Source organism: Ceratotherium simum, chromosome 16 (genome assembly GCF_057802395.1).
Source record: "Ceratotherium simum simum isolate JZ-2026a chromosome 16, ASM5780239v1, whole genome shotgun sequence".
Taxonomy (NCBI): domain Eukaryota; kingdom Metazoa; phylum Chordata; class Mammalia; order Perissodactyla; family Rhinocerotidae; genus Ceratotherium; species Ceratotherium simum.
This window is the reverse complement of record NC_141915.1, coordinates 36596441-36609662: the sequence shown is the minus strand read 5'-3', so window position 1 is coordinate 36609662 and position 13222 is coordinate 36596441.

Sequence of the window (13222 nt, the reverse complement as noted above, 5' to 3'; positions counted from 1 at the left end):
AAATGTCCTAGGAATCACAGACAAAACACTAAACTCCTAGAGCTTGCCCAACCCGAATTTCAGCCAAAATGACCAAGAAATGGAGATCCTAAATGCCACAGTGATGTGGTTACCGTGCCTGCCCCGCTTAAAACAAAAAGGGCTTTTGTCACGTATTCAAGGATGCTTGAAACTTTCCAATTAGTTTTCACTCATCATCATCATCAACAAACATTCATTCCTTTAGCAGAAGTGAGCAAGGTTTTTGGTCCTTGTGAAAATTCAGAGTGCCCCACAGGTAACCCAGTTACAAGTAACTGACTCCTGGTGTCACTAAGGCGGTTCAGTTCCTGTTCTCTTGACTTCAGATTTCACAGGACAGTAGGGAAGAAAGAAAAGGGGTTCTCCTTGGAGGGAGGAGTATGGTGGTGGGGAAGGGGTGCAGAAAGAGGGCCTCTGACTTTAGCTACCTCACAGTTGGGGCTAATCATTACAGTTTAGTTAGATTCCGCCTGGGACCTGGGAGGGGACTCCTTGGGGCTAGTGAGTCTGTGTTAGCAGCTTGTCTAGGCTGGCCCTGAATCCCCAGAGATCCGGAAGGATATGAGTCCTATCTCCATCTGTAGCCTGGTGCCGTGAGACTCCCACTCTGCTGTGGGGACCATAACACCCACCTGAGATGTGATGCCACCAGCCTCTGTAAAAAGGACTTTGATTTGGTGTGGATCTGATTAAACACTGTAGATGTCCTTGGAAGCACTGTGTGGAAGAATTTTAAACAGCTTCTCCTTTTTAATATGCACTTCCTCTTTGGTTTTAATTATTTTGTTCCTACATTTTCCCTTTCAATTTACTAAAATCTAGAAATGTAATTAGAGCAGAGGCTGGGCTCAGAGAAAGCTGCCAGGATTTCTACAGCATGATTAAATATACTAGGCATCCCTTTAGTGTGGAACTGAAAAATAGGATTCTCATTATTATCTATCCGTTATCCAGGAAAGAATCGGCATCACGTACAGATATGGATTTATTGAAAATGCAGCACTAATTAAAAAGTCACCCAGCCTCTTGACGAGCTTTGGGGGAAAAAAAGTGCAGTTATTTAATTATTTCTTCCATTTCTTGTTTTGTTGTAACCACGACAAGCAAAAAGCGCCCCCCCCCCCACTCCTCTATCCTCAAAATAAAATTCTTCTCTCCTCATGAGGGACTTAATGGGGCTTTTATCTATGCAACAACAATCAAGCTTACAATGGCACCAATTCAATTCACTGCTCCTTGTGATGGGAGGAAAACATGCAGAACTCGTTTTCTTAATCTAAAACACAAACGACAAAGTGTTCATTGGCCATCATAAGCCAAGTCTGGGCAAGGGCTCTGTCCCAAAAGACCTCGAGACATCTGCTATTTATTCCGCCATCAAGGATCTTCGGCTCCATTTTACGGTCCAGTAAGCGAAGGCATGGTTTCCCTTGAAGCTGTGGGGGAGGTGGAGGCAGGCAGGACTGAATGAATAGAAGATGAGTACAAACTGCCATTTCGGTTGTAAACACTGTAGGAAAATGAAGTCCTTTTCTCCTCTCTGTACATTTATTCAATTGGCCAGTCAGTGAAACCCCTGGCCCAGTGGTCTGCCATGGTGGAGCCCCGTGTGAACATCAGAGATGGATATGCGGGAAGGAAGATCCTTTGTAGGGGCATGGTCCTGTGCTCTGGAGGTCCTCAGTCTAAAGGAACAGAGACAGATGACACACCCTGGGACACAGGTGTAAGACCATATATAAGGAAGCATGCCAACAAGAACACATTGATGAGGTTGTACTGGGGCTGCAATGGGGTAAATAGAAAATTGGCAGTGGAGAAATATTTTTTGACTGATTAAATTTCATAGTGAGGCAGCTGTGGCTTAATGAATGAGCACCAGCCTCCTTGTCTGGAGACTCAAGTTCAAACCCAGCACTAACACTTACTATAATACAAACTTGGACAAGTCTCTCTGAGCCTGTTTTTCCATCTGAACGATGGAGAAAATAATGCCCATCATATCATATTGTTGTGAGAATAACTGAAATAATATTTGAACATAGCACAGTCCCCAGAATAGAGTAGACCCTACTTATTTATGGATATGTTACTGAAGGTACATTTTTGGGGTAAGCGTTCATATACCTAGTGGTCTTCAAGCCCCACTCTGATCTGTGTTCCATGCTCCTTTTCTCTATGCCCTTCTTTAGAATTCTTTGGGAAGTATGGAATCAAGGAAACAGCACAGACTTTTCAGCCAGAACACTGTCACTTGCTAGCTGAAGTCCCTGAATCAGCTCTTTGACCTCGGAGTCTGTTTCCTGGGATCAGTCAGGGTTTCTGTTTGCAAGAACAGCACCACCTCTGGCTAAGTCAACCAAAACTGGAGTTTACTGAAGATATATCTCTGACTCCCAGAATTGACAGGAGCTGAAGAATCACACTTGGAAATTTGGCAGGAAACCATAGGGCAATGGAGGAAGAACAACCTTCTTTAGCAGGACATTCTGGCTAGGAGGTCCAACTGCTGGGCACTACCACAAAGCGCCACTATCAGACACACAGCCACTACTGCTGCTGCTGCAAAGGATGTCTAACCTTCCTTCCATCTTTGTGCCTCACACTGCAAACCCGTAGCCCAGGTGGCAGCACCCTGTTAGTCAATCCTAGGCCACATCCTGGGCCCTGACCACCATGGGGGGCAACGAAGAAAGGTCTCACTGCTAAAAAACAAACAACCTAATAAAAAAACGAGCAGAGGAAATGAACAGACCCATTAGAACCCTCACACCCATTAGAACGGCTATACTCACCAAGACAAAACAACAAATGCTGGAGAGGCTGTGGAGAAATGGGAATCCTCATTCACTGCTGGTGGGAATGAAAACTGGCACAGCCTCTGTGGAAAACAGTATGGAGATTCCTCAAAAAATTAAAAATAGAAATACCTTATGATCCAGCTATCCCACTACTGGGTATCTACCCGGTGAATCTGAAATCAACAATCCAAAGAGGCTTATGCACCCCTATGTTCATTGCAGCATTATTCACTATAGCCAAGAAGTGGAAGCAACTCAAGTGTCCCTCGACTGATGAGTGGATAAAGAAGATGTGGTATATATGTACAATGGAATACTACTCAACCATAAAAAAAAGACAAAATCATCCCATTTGCAACAACATGGATGGACCTGGAGGGTATTAAGTTATGCGAAATAAGCCAGAAAGAGAAAGACAAACAGTGCATGACTTCACTCATATGTCGAAGATAAACCAGCACACGGACAGAGAGAACTATTTGGCGGTTACCAGCTGCTAGTAGGGTGGGGGGTGGGCACAAAGGGTGAAGGGATACATTTATACGTTGACTGACAAACAATAACGTACAACAAAAATTTCACAATAAAGGGGGAAAAAAACAGGTCTCACTGTCACGATGTCCCAGTGTAATGTTCAGCGCCCCTCAGCAACACTATCCACAGCGGGAAGTGGATCAGATACTGGACTGCCAACTCTCCTGTCTCATCCATGAAATGGGGCATCCATCCTAGGGTAATAAGCAGCATGGAATGACATGATATTTGTTCTAAAGTGCTTGGCATATAAAAAGCATTCTGTTACTTTACTTCCCTCTTTAATAAAACAAAAGGCTTGGAATTGTGCACTTATCTGGGGATTTGATCAATGTGCTTATAGATATTGAAGTTCTGAGTTTCTAACCTGGAAAAATGGCTGGGAAACATGATAGCGGAGAGCGGAGTGCCAGGCAAAGAGGCAGTGGGAAAGAGACGAGAGGAAATGGCAAGTCTGAGTGCTAGCTTTTCTTTGATTTTTGTCTTGGACTGGCAACACAGCTCCATCTCCATCTCATTCATCTTTAAAACTGGTCTAAAAATTGCCTGAAGTCATTGCTTCAAAAAAAGTTTTAGAGAGTTAGTATTTGTTTTCAATGAAGAGTATATTACCGAATACAGATTATATTCACTTTATGAATTATTGTCAGTGGGGCTTTTTTGGTCCTATTCTAAATGGGATTGATCCACCATCTGTTGGCATTTGCCCTAATATTTACCTAAATGTAAATAATTAGTTTAGCAAAAACACATTCTTTCTCTGCCTCAACTCAAATAGAAATTACTTCAGATATTACAATTTTAGATTATCTTTGCCATGGCTCTACTTTATCAAGGTGAATTGATTTTGATTGAAAGTTTACTCTACATTAGAATCTTATTTTACAAAAGGAATTTAATCTAAAATTCAATTATGGAAGGTCTGTGCCAAGGTGAACAGTCAACTAGCGCTTATTGAAAGCTCCCCGGATACAGAGTTCTACCAAGGTAACTACAGGAGAAGTCAAGAGAAATAGAAATATACAAAGAGTTTTCAGTTTAGAATTTAAAAATTTCAAAACTGGAAGGGATCATAAAGATTCTTCAACCCAGTGGTTTTCAAACAATGCTTACTTCTCAAGCTCTGGGCTTCTGAAAATTTGCCCCTTTGGGCTCCAAGGAAAGTGGGGGGTGGCAAACAGAGCTGGGGCAGGCCACGCCAAGCTAGCTTGGTTCTCTTTCCACCCATTCAGGCCAGAAATTAGGCATCATCCTAGACTCCTTTTCCCCTGATACCTCATATCTAATCCATCAAGAATTCCCACAAGTTCTAGTTTCAAAGTATCCCTTGAATCTGTCCACTTCTCTCCATCTCCCCAGTCCCATTCAAGTTCTAGCCAACATCCTCTTTTGCCTGCACCACAGCGAGAGGGTCCTAATTAGTTTTCCTAATTCTTTGCTTATCCCTCAATTCATTCTTCACTCAGAAACCAGGGCAATCTAATTAAAATTTAAGTCAGATCACGCTGCACCCTTGCTTAAAACCTTTGAATGGTTTCCCATTACACCAAGAACAAAATCCAAACTTTGTGCAACTGCCTACAAGAGTCTCACATTCAACCGCGTCTCACGTCGCTTTTTTTTTCTATCTTCGCTTCAGCCACATTGGCCATCTGTCAATTCCAAGAACACATCAAGCTCTTTCCTCCACAGGCCTTTGCAGATAATGTTCCCTCTGCCTGGAACACTTTTCCCCTAGCTCTTCAATGGCTGGTTCTGCCTCTTCTTTCAAGGCTTTGTTTAATTTTCACATCCTCAGAGAACCTTCTCTGACCACCCATCCTATCCAAAATAAGGACCTTCTTGGTATCATGGTACTCTGTTTACTTTGTTTACAACAATTTTTAATTGTTTTGAGTATTTACTTGTTTATTATCTGTCTCTTCTACTCAATTGTCAGCTCCAGAGGGGCCTGTTTTGCTCTCCATAATGTCCCAGCATTCAGCACAGTGCTGACACATGGACAGAAGGTGCTTATTACATATTGAATGAATGAATGAATGTAAAACAGAAAGCCCTGATATTGTCTGGAATGTCAGAGAAGGCTTGAGCAGAGGTGGGAAGCATGAATGGAAGGTTAGTAGGCCAAAGTGTGTGGAGAAGGGGAATGAGGGAAGAAAGCAGTCCAGAGAGATAAAGATCCTAAGGTCAGAGAGAACATGGAGCTTTTGAGAAACTCGAGGAAAATTAGTTGGCTGGAGTACAGAGAGCAAGTGGGAGGGCTGTGGGAGGTGGGTCAGGAGGGTTAGGCAGAGCCAGCCAGTATCTCCCCCACTAGGATCCAAACCACAAGATTGAGAAGAGGGGAGGAGTGAATTCCCTGAAGGAATGTCAGGGCACTCTTGGCAGGAGAAGGGGGAAATGAATGCTGGAGGCCAGACCATTACTCCTGGTTTCCCTTCTACCTCTCTGGCTGCTCCTTCTCAGTTGCCTTTATGGGCTCTTCCTTTAGCCATCCTTTGAATATCGGCTTTCCTTCGATCTTGTTCAGTTCCTCTCCTCTTCACACTGTCCTCACTTGCCTTGAGATGGCTCATTCACTCTCACGGCTCCACTGCCATCCATCTGCTAAAGAATATTCCAAATCTATCTTGAGCCAGGGCTTTCTCTGGAGCTGCAGATTTACACACCCAACTACCAGCCTGATATCTTTGGTTGAACGTCCCATAGGCACCAGCAGATATAAAACTTGCTGCTTCTCTGGTGTTCTCTATTTCACCAAGTCGCTCAAGCTGGGAACTGGGAAGTATCCTTGACTCCTCAAGCCTGTATCTAATTCAACAGCAAGTTCTGACAATTCCAACTTTAGTTTTTTCCAAGTTCTACCTACTTCCTTCCATCTTCACTGACACTTCCTCAGTTCTTCCCTGGATCGCAGCAGCCTCCTCACTGGCCTCCAGCCTCTGGTCTTCCCTCTTCCCGTTCATTCTCCACTCTGCAGCCAGAGTGAACTTTCCAAAATGCCAATCTGATCAAGTCATTTCTTTGTATACAACCCCTTAGTGGCTCCCCATTCCCCTCAAGATAAAGCCCACACTCCTTAAGAGGGGTAAAAGGCTCTTTACCAGTGACCTGTGCCTTTGACTCTGGGGCTCCTTTATGCTTCTCACTCCACTGAGCAATATGGTTCCAGCATACACAGAACTACTTTCAATTCCCTGAGTAACCCAAGTTCTCTGTTTTTGCACCTGCTGTTACCTCTTCCCAGAACAGTCTTCTCCACACCTTTCCCTGCCCCCACCCGCACCTTCCGCTGGTTAATTCTCTGCTGATTCTGCAGGCTTCTGTTTATCCATCTGTTCCTCCAGGAAGCTGTGTGTGTCCCCTAACCCTGAGCTAGGTCTTCCCATATTCTTCTTCCGCTGCACTATCCCCCTGTGTCATGGTTGCCTGATTCCCTCCCTGTGTCCTCAATAGATGGTAAGCTACTTGGGGGCAGGGATTTCCTTTTTCTTTTCCTCTATCATGTTTCCAGCGCGAAGCAGCATTCCTAGCACATAATAGGCATTCAGATAAATGCTTGTGTGATGAATAAATGAATGAATGAGTGAAATAAACATTCCTTTCAGGGACATGGTTCCTGTAGTTTCAGGCACAGGAGCTTGCAGCAGCTTCCTCTTCCTGCATCCACTGTTTGGCCACAGCCTGGTCGGCAGCCTGTGGGAACCCTGAACACCACTCCTTGACTCATACCCACTTCTGGGAGCCCAGCCTTCCCTTAAAAGGCCACCTTATCGGAAAGTGCCTATGATGGCATTTATGGGCTCTATTTTTATCTATGTTGGAAAAGTCTCAAAGTTAATTCCCAAGCCAAACTCAGGAACGTGGATGAGCAAGGAAGCATCTACGTGATGCCTTTGAGTCACAGCTTTGTTTTCTGTGGCAAGGGCCTCTGTTGCTTCCCATCGCTGGGCCCTTGTTTTTAAGGACTGACTGACTCTAAAAACCTTTTGATCCCATGTTCGTTAAAACTAGATCCTGCAGCCTTTAATGGTCTATGAAATGGTGTCCTCCTCCCTAAGATTCTCTTAACTGCTGGGGCTCTCAGAGCAGAACACAGAACGGATTGCCACGCATCCCCCACTTTATTCAAGCCAGCTCTCCACCCCCACCCCAAATGGAAATGATTCGTGGGGGTAGCATTGCCAGCAGCGGGAAGGAAGGAGGCAGAGTGGCCAGAGGGGAGGGCTCCCAACGAGCCTGGCCAGAGAGATAATTGGATAGAAGCTACAGAAATGAGGAGAGTAACCCAGCAGGGCTGGCGAGCAAGTCAAGGACCTGTGCCAGGGAAAGGATTCGCTGTCAGAACCACAGAGAGAGAGAAAGAAGGGAGGAGTATGGAGAGAGGAAAATGACAGTGAAGGACCGAAGAAGGAAGGGAGCGTGGGCACGAGGGAAGCAGGAAGCAGCAGAGACGGAAGGAATCATAGGTAGTTTGTAGAGAAAGTGAAGAGGAGAGAGGGAACACAAATTTCCCTTTAATACAAGGGGGGTAATTTGGGGAAAGAGGATGTTGGAGAGTCAGGTAGAGGCCCCAGAGAGATGGTCAGTCACATCTCCCACGGCAGATTAAAAATGAGAGCAGGGGAACATCAAGGAATGTTCTCATTCCCAGATTCAAGGTACTGATTTGCCACTATTCCTGTCTCTGGGAATTTAGGAAAGATAAATTTTGTCAAAGGATGCTGGAACCCGGAGAACTCAAGCCACTGTTGAGTCTCCTTCCCTTTCCCTTAGCAAAAGACTAAACAATTCAGGGTCCATGCCCCACTGTCTCTGCACTCTCCCACTTCCCCCAATTCCCCCCTCCCAGCAGCATGCGCACAGCCCAGGATCACAGCCCCTGTGCACCTCTGCCTCTGCTGGCTACTCTGGGACAGGGACCAGACTTAGAGCTTGGAGTCTGTGCTGAGTCAGCACTACTTGTGGGAGAGATTGCTTCCTGGAAAGTCTTGCTTCAAAGCTTCTGGCTGACCAAGCGCTGGTAGGGAGCAAGAAGCACGCTGGAGGCTGGAGGTGGCTTTGGCTTTCAAGATACCTCTCACCAGAGAGAGAATCATGGGATAGAAATTTCCATAGTCCAGCTTAAAGAGTGACTCCAGTGTACTTCAGGCTGCCCCAATACCCTCCACCCTCTCCGATTCAGAAAATCACATTTTCCAGGCTTCACAAGAGATTTCAGGGCCAAGATGGAGGCTCTGATTACTGAAAGATTTAGTTACTTCTCTTGAAAATTAGACAAAATATACTTTCTAAGCCTCAGATGTCTATTTTCCAAAGATATGTCCTTATTCACTGGGGCAGCAAGAATGCACACAGGATGCTCTGTGTGGGCGCAAGGCAGCATGCTCTCTTGCTAAAAAGGACAACACACCATTAACAGAAATCGGCAAGCCGCTCCCATGGTCAAGCTCCTGCTCTGTCTCTAGGGGGATGCGATGGGGAGTCTAAACCACCCCCACTCTTCTCTTTAACTTGGGAGTTTTGATCCCACAATGCAGGGTGAAGGGTCATTTTGATTATCTCTTGGACAAGTGAAAAGAGAAAGCATTTTATTCTGACCCCCACAACTGTTTGCTATGCAGTGGACACTCTAGCGGGTAGGTGGTGGGTGGCAGCAGCTGCCAGACATCTTCCCCCAAGGATGTATCAGTTGGTGCCAAAAGCCTATATAAGCTCTTTCTGATCTCTGTGCCAGCGACTACAGGTCCTGGAAGGAAGCCAGGAAGTCCACCATGAGCCCTGCATTCTTCTCCTCCCCCTCATCCGCCAAGAATGAGGAGGGATGGCTTGGGAGCCCACCTCCCAAGGAAGGAGCCAATGGTTCTTAAACACATTTTCCAGCTGTCACACCTGCTAACATGGAAACTCACACTCGTGCACACGCACACTCAGCAATAAATTGTTTCAGGCTTTCTTGTTCCATCTGTCCCACACCCAAAGCAGTAGTGATAAGAATTTCCATCAACAAACTGTTGTTCCCAGTTTGTCTCCTTCCTCCCTCCCTTCTTTCTGCCCTTCCACAAACATTTATTGATGTTTAACTGGCACCTACCATGTGCCAGTCGCTATGTTAGGGGCTAAAGATACAAGGACACAGTCTTTTTTTTTTTTTTTATGAGGAAGATCAGCCCTGAGCTAACATCTGCCAATCCTCCTCTTTTTCTTTTTTGCTGAGGAAGACTGACCCTGGGCTAACATCTATGCCCATCCTCCTCCACTTTATATGGGAGGCCGCCACAGCATGGCTTGCCAAGCAGTGCGTCGGTGCGCACCCGGGATCCGAACCAGCGAACCCTGGACCGCCGCAGCGGAGCGCGCGCACTTAACCACTTGCACCACCAGGCCGGCCCCAAGGACATAGTCTTGGGGGAGAAAATATACGTAAATATGAACCAGCTGCAAGACAATGATATAGTGTTGCAATATAGTAGGTGGCAAACTGGTGGCCATAGGCCATATCTGACCTGCAGGCATGTTTAGATTAGCTGGCAAAGAATTTAAAAAATTGCAAGAGTTCATGTAAAAATCAGTATTTCCATTTTTTTTTTGGAAATAATATTTCTGGCGACAATTGGGAGGAGGTGAAAAGCCACTGTCCCCTTTAGACAGGACTCGCACTCTTAGTTTGTCAAAGGCCACACTCTCCCACCTCTCCGCCCCACCCCCTGCCTTATTAATTTCAACTGGCTTGCTTCATTCATCCATTTTCCCTGCAATGATTATGCAGGTGTTAGAATTTGGGACCCTTAAAATGAAAAACCATCAGAGGACCCAAAGGAGGGAACTATCAACTCTGCTCTAGGAAGCCAGATTAGTTAACCCTTGAACTAAGTCCAAGCACCTTGTTGATTTGATTACTTATTGTTTCTCCCCTCCCTCCATGGCAAGATACATAAGCGAAGGGCTCTAGTCAGCAACCTTCTCCAGCGTAGAGCATAGTGCCTGGTATACGGTCGGTCTTAATACATACTTGTGAAATGTGTTGAATTAATGGGGTTACTAGAAGCACCAGGTGGAAAAGGGAATTCCAAGCAGAGGGAACTGTGGACACAAAAGCGTGACAGTAAATAGTGTACAGAGAAAGTGCAAATGGTTCGTGGTGAATGCAGGTGCTGGAAGTGTGGAGTGTGACCAGGAAGGGTGGAAGCAGCAGGACCTGAAGCAGGGAAAAGACTCCAGTGTGATCCTGAAGCACATTTTCTGCTGCATTAAGAAGGTAACTATGCAACCTTGGAAGAGATTTAAGGAATGAAGGGACAGAATCAGATTCTTGTTTCACAGAGATAACTCTGGCAGGGTGGTGGGGCGGGGAGAAGTGAGCTCCAGAGGGCACGCAAAAGCAGCAAAGAGAATTCAATGCAATGCTCCCCTTCCCCTTCCTGAGGCCCCTGAAACGCCACTGAGGATCTATTTTAAGAAAATGGTGCCCCCTGCTGACTATGTCTGGGCTTGCACCTCCTCTGGGCCAAAAGGGAAATTATAAAATGGCCCTGAAGAAAAGTACCTGGAAGCCCTGTGCACAGAATTGCAAGTGGGGATGTATCTGAGAATGACTTCCTTTTCCTGGGAAAAGAGGGGCCCATGATAACATGTGTGATAAGGACTAATGCCACAAACAGCATTGCCAGATAAATACAGAATGCCGGCTAAATTTGAATTTCAGATAAACCAAGCAATTAATTGTTTGGTATGTCTCAAATATTGCACAAATAATTTTTAGTATAAGTATGTCCTAAATATTGCATGGGACATACATATGTGTTGTTAATCTGAAATTCAAATTTAGCTGGGCATACTGTATTTTTATTTGCTAAATGTGACAACCCTAGATAAAGTGTGGAGGGGCCAGGAGAGAACTGGAAATGAAACCGGAGGAAATACTCTCCTTGAGCATCTCTGCAACCTCAGCTACATGCATCCATCTAAGCAGAGCTGGAGATGATGCTTGCTCATATTTCAGAGTGGTGCCCACTTATACAACTCTATGTGGGAAATCACTTTTAATTAAATGAACCCCATGATTATGGGAGACCCTGTCAACGGACCCCTTTGGGAATCTGAAGAGAGCTGTGGACCCTTTTTAAGGAAAAATGAATCTACCAGCTTGACATACGTGTGAGCACTTGTGCCATTGTACACACAAACACACACACGCACTTTTACATAAGATTTCAGGGAGTTCCCAGCCTTTATGCAAGAGCGACACATTCCCTCTAGGGCTATGGTCTTCATGTGGCAGCTTTCTATGGTCCTGAGGAGGAGGAAACGGTGTCCAGTCAGAACCTAAGCTGAAACATGGTGCTTCTGCTAGCTCTGGCCACCCACACACCACTGCAAAACACAGAAGTGGGCAGGAAGAAACACTTCAGCCCTCCCATTGGTAAATGCCTTGAACCTCTTTCTTCTTCCACCTCTCCCAGAAGTAACAGGGAATCAGGCAAATTCGGACAGAAGACCCCCCAGCGCTCATGGACTTGTGCCTCAGCCGAGTGGAAGGCACTGAATGAAATCATTCCTCATTCCAAGACCCTCTTGGTTCCCCCTTCCCACCCTTTTTGCCATGGCAGGCATAGCCCACTGGTTCCAAGGCTGAGGACTGTGCCTGTTAGAAAGTAGCTTTCACCAAAGGTGAAAACCTTCCAGAATAAATTCTGGGCACTCTGAGCTGGGTGATCAAAGCCATGGCCCAAACATCCTGGGGGTAGATCTTGGAGAGGGGTGCTGAGTCTCCCTCCCACAGCCGTTACTGGAAAGCCCTCTGGTCCCCACAGCCTGCCCTCCTCCTAGCCTTGTAAAGAGAAGGCAGAAGTGGTCCAGGTCAGGGGGATGCCGTTTTCAGACTCTCTCAGAATGTTCTCAATGATGTAAAACCTCACTGCAGGTTGCTTCCATCTTTGTCAGCAGGCTTATGTGACATTCCTGCTTCAGTGGACTGCATTGAGGAATAGAGCCCCCAACCGACCTAGTGGTAACAAGCCAACAATCATGATATACCCTACACTGTATTATCACAGGATAACATTTCCTGTTGAACACTTTCTGCAATTAAAAAATTAATTTATCTTATTATCTATATAGTGGTATGACTTCCAACTATCATTTCTTTGGAAGAGTCTTTTATTCTGATGTAGCTTTTCCTTCAAGTTTTGGAGTTAAAATGTTTTTTTGTAAGCCATATGGTGATATTCGATTTTGTACGTGTCCTTTCTTGAAAAAATAAAAAGCCAGAATACCTGTGTCAGCACCCTAAATTGTTTGGAGATTCCACTGGACCAGGAACTCCCATAAACAGCTGGGAACCACCGGATTAGCTCGCTGACCTGACGTGATAAGCGGATACTCACCTCTGGGCCCTGCCCTCCCACAAAGTCCTGTGACCTTTAGCTAATACACTCTGGCAAGTTTCAGGCTCCCTATTTCAACTATGGGGAGACTTGTTTCTGGCCTAAGCTCTCCCTGGGAGTGTTGCAAGCATCAAATGTCATGAACTAAAGAGCTTTGGGAAACAGGGAGCTCAACAAATAGATGAGATGGCTGTTCCTAAAGACAGCTGGTGTGTTTTCAGCGGGAAGGGCTGAATGATCCCACAGAGACCTAGGACAATTTCTCTGCCAGGGCATCTGGGGAAAGTGACCAGCACCACTCATAAAATGTGCACACTGTTCCACTGACAAGTGGGACCAGATGGCAGAGGCAATGGGCCTCCTGAGGAGCTCTGCTTCTCTCCCTCAGAGGGCACAGGTCCAAGACGCACTAGAACTCGGGGAGGCTTGGGTTCTAGGGACATACCCAGAGACCTACTGCTGGTCACCCAATCCCCGTAA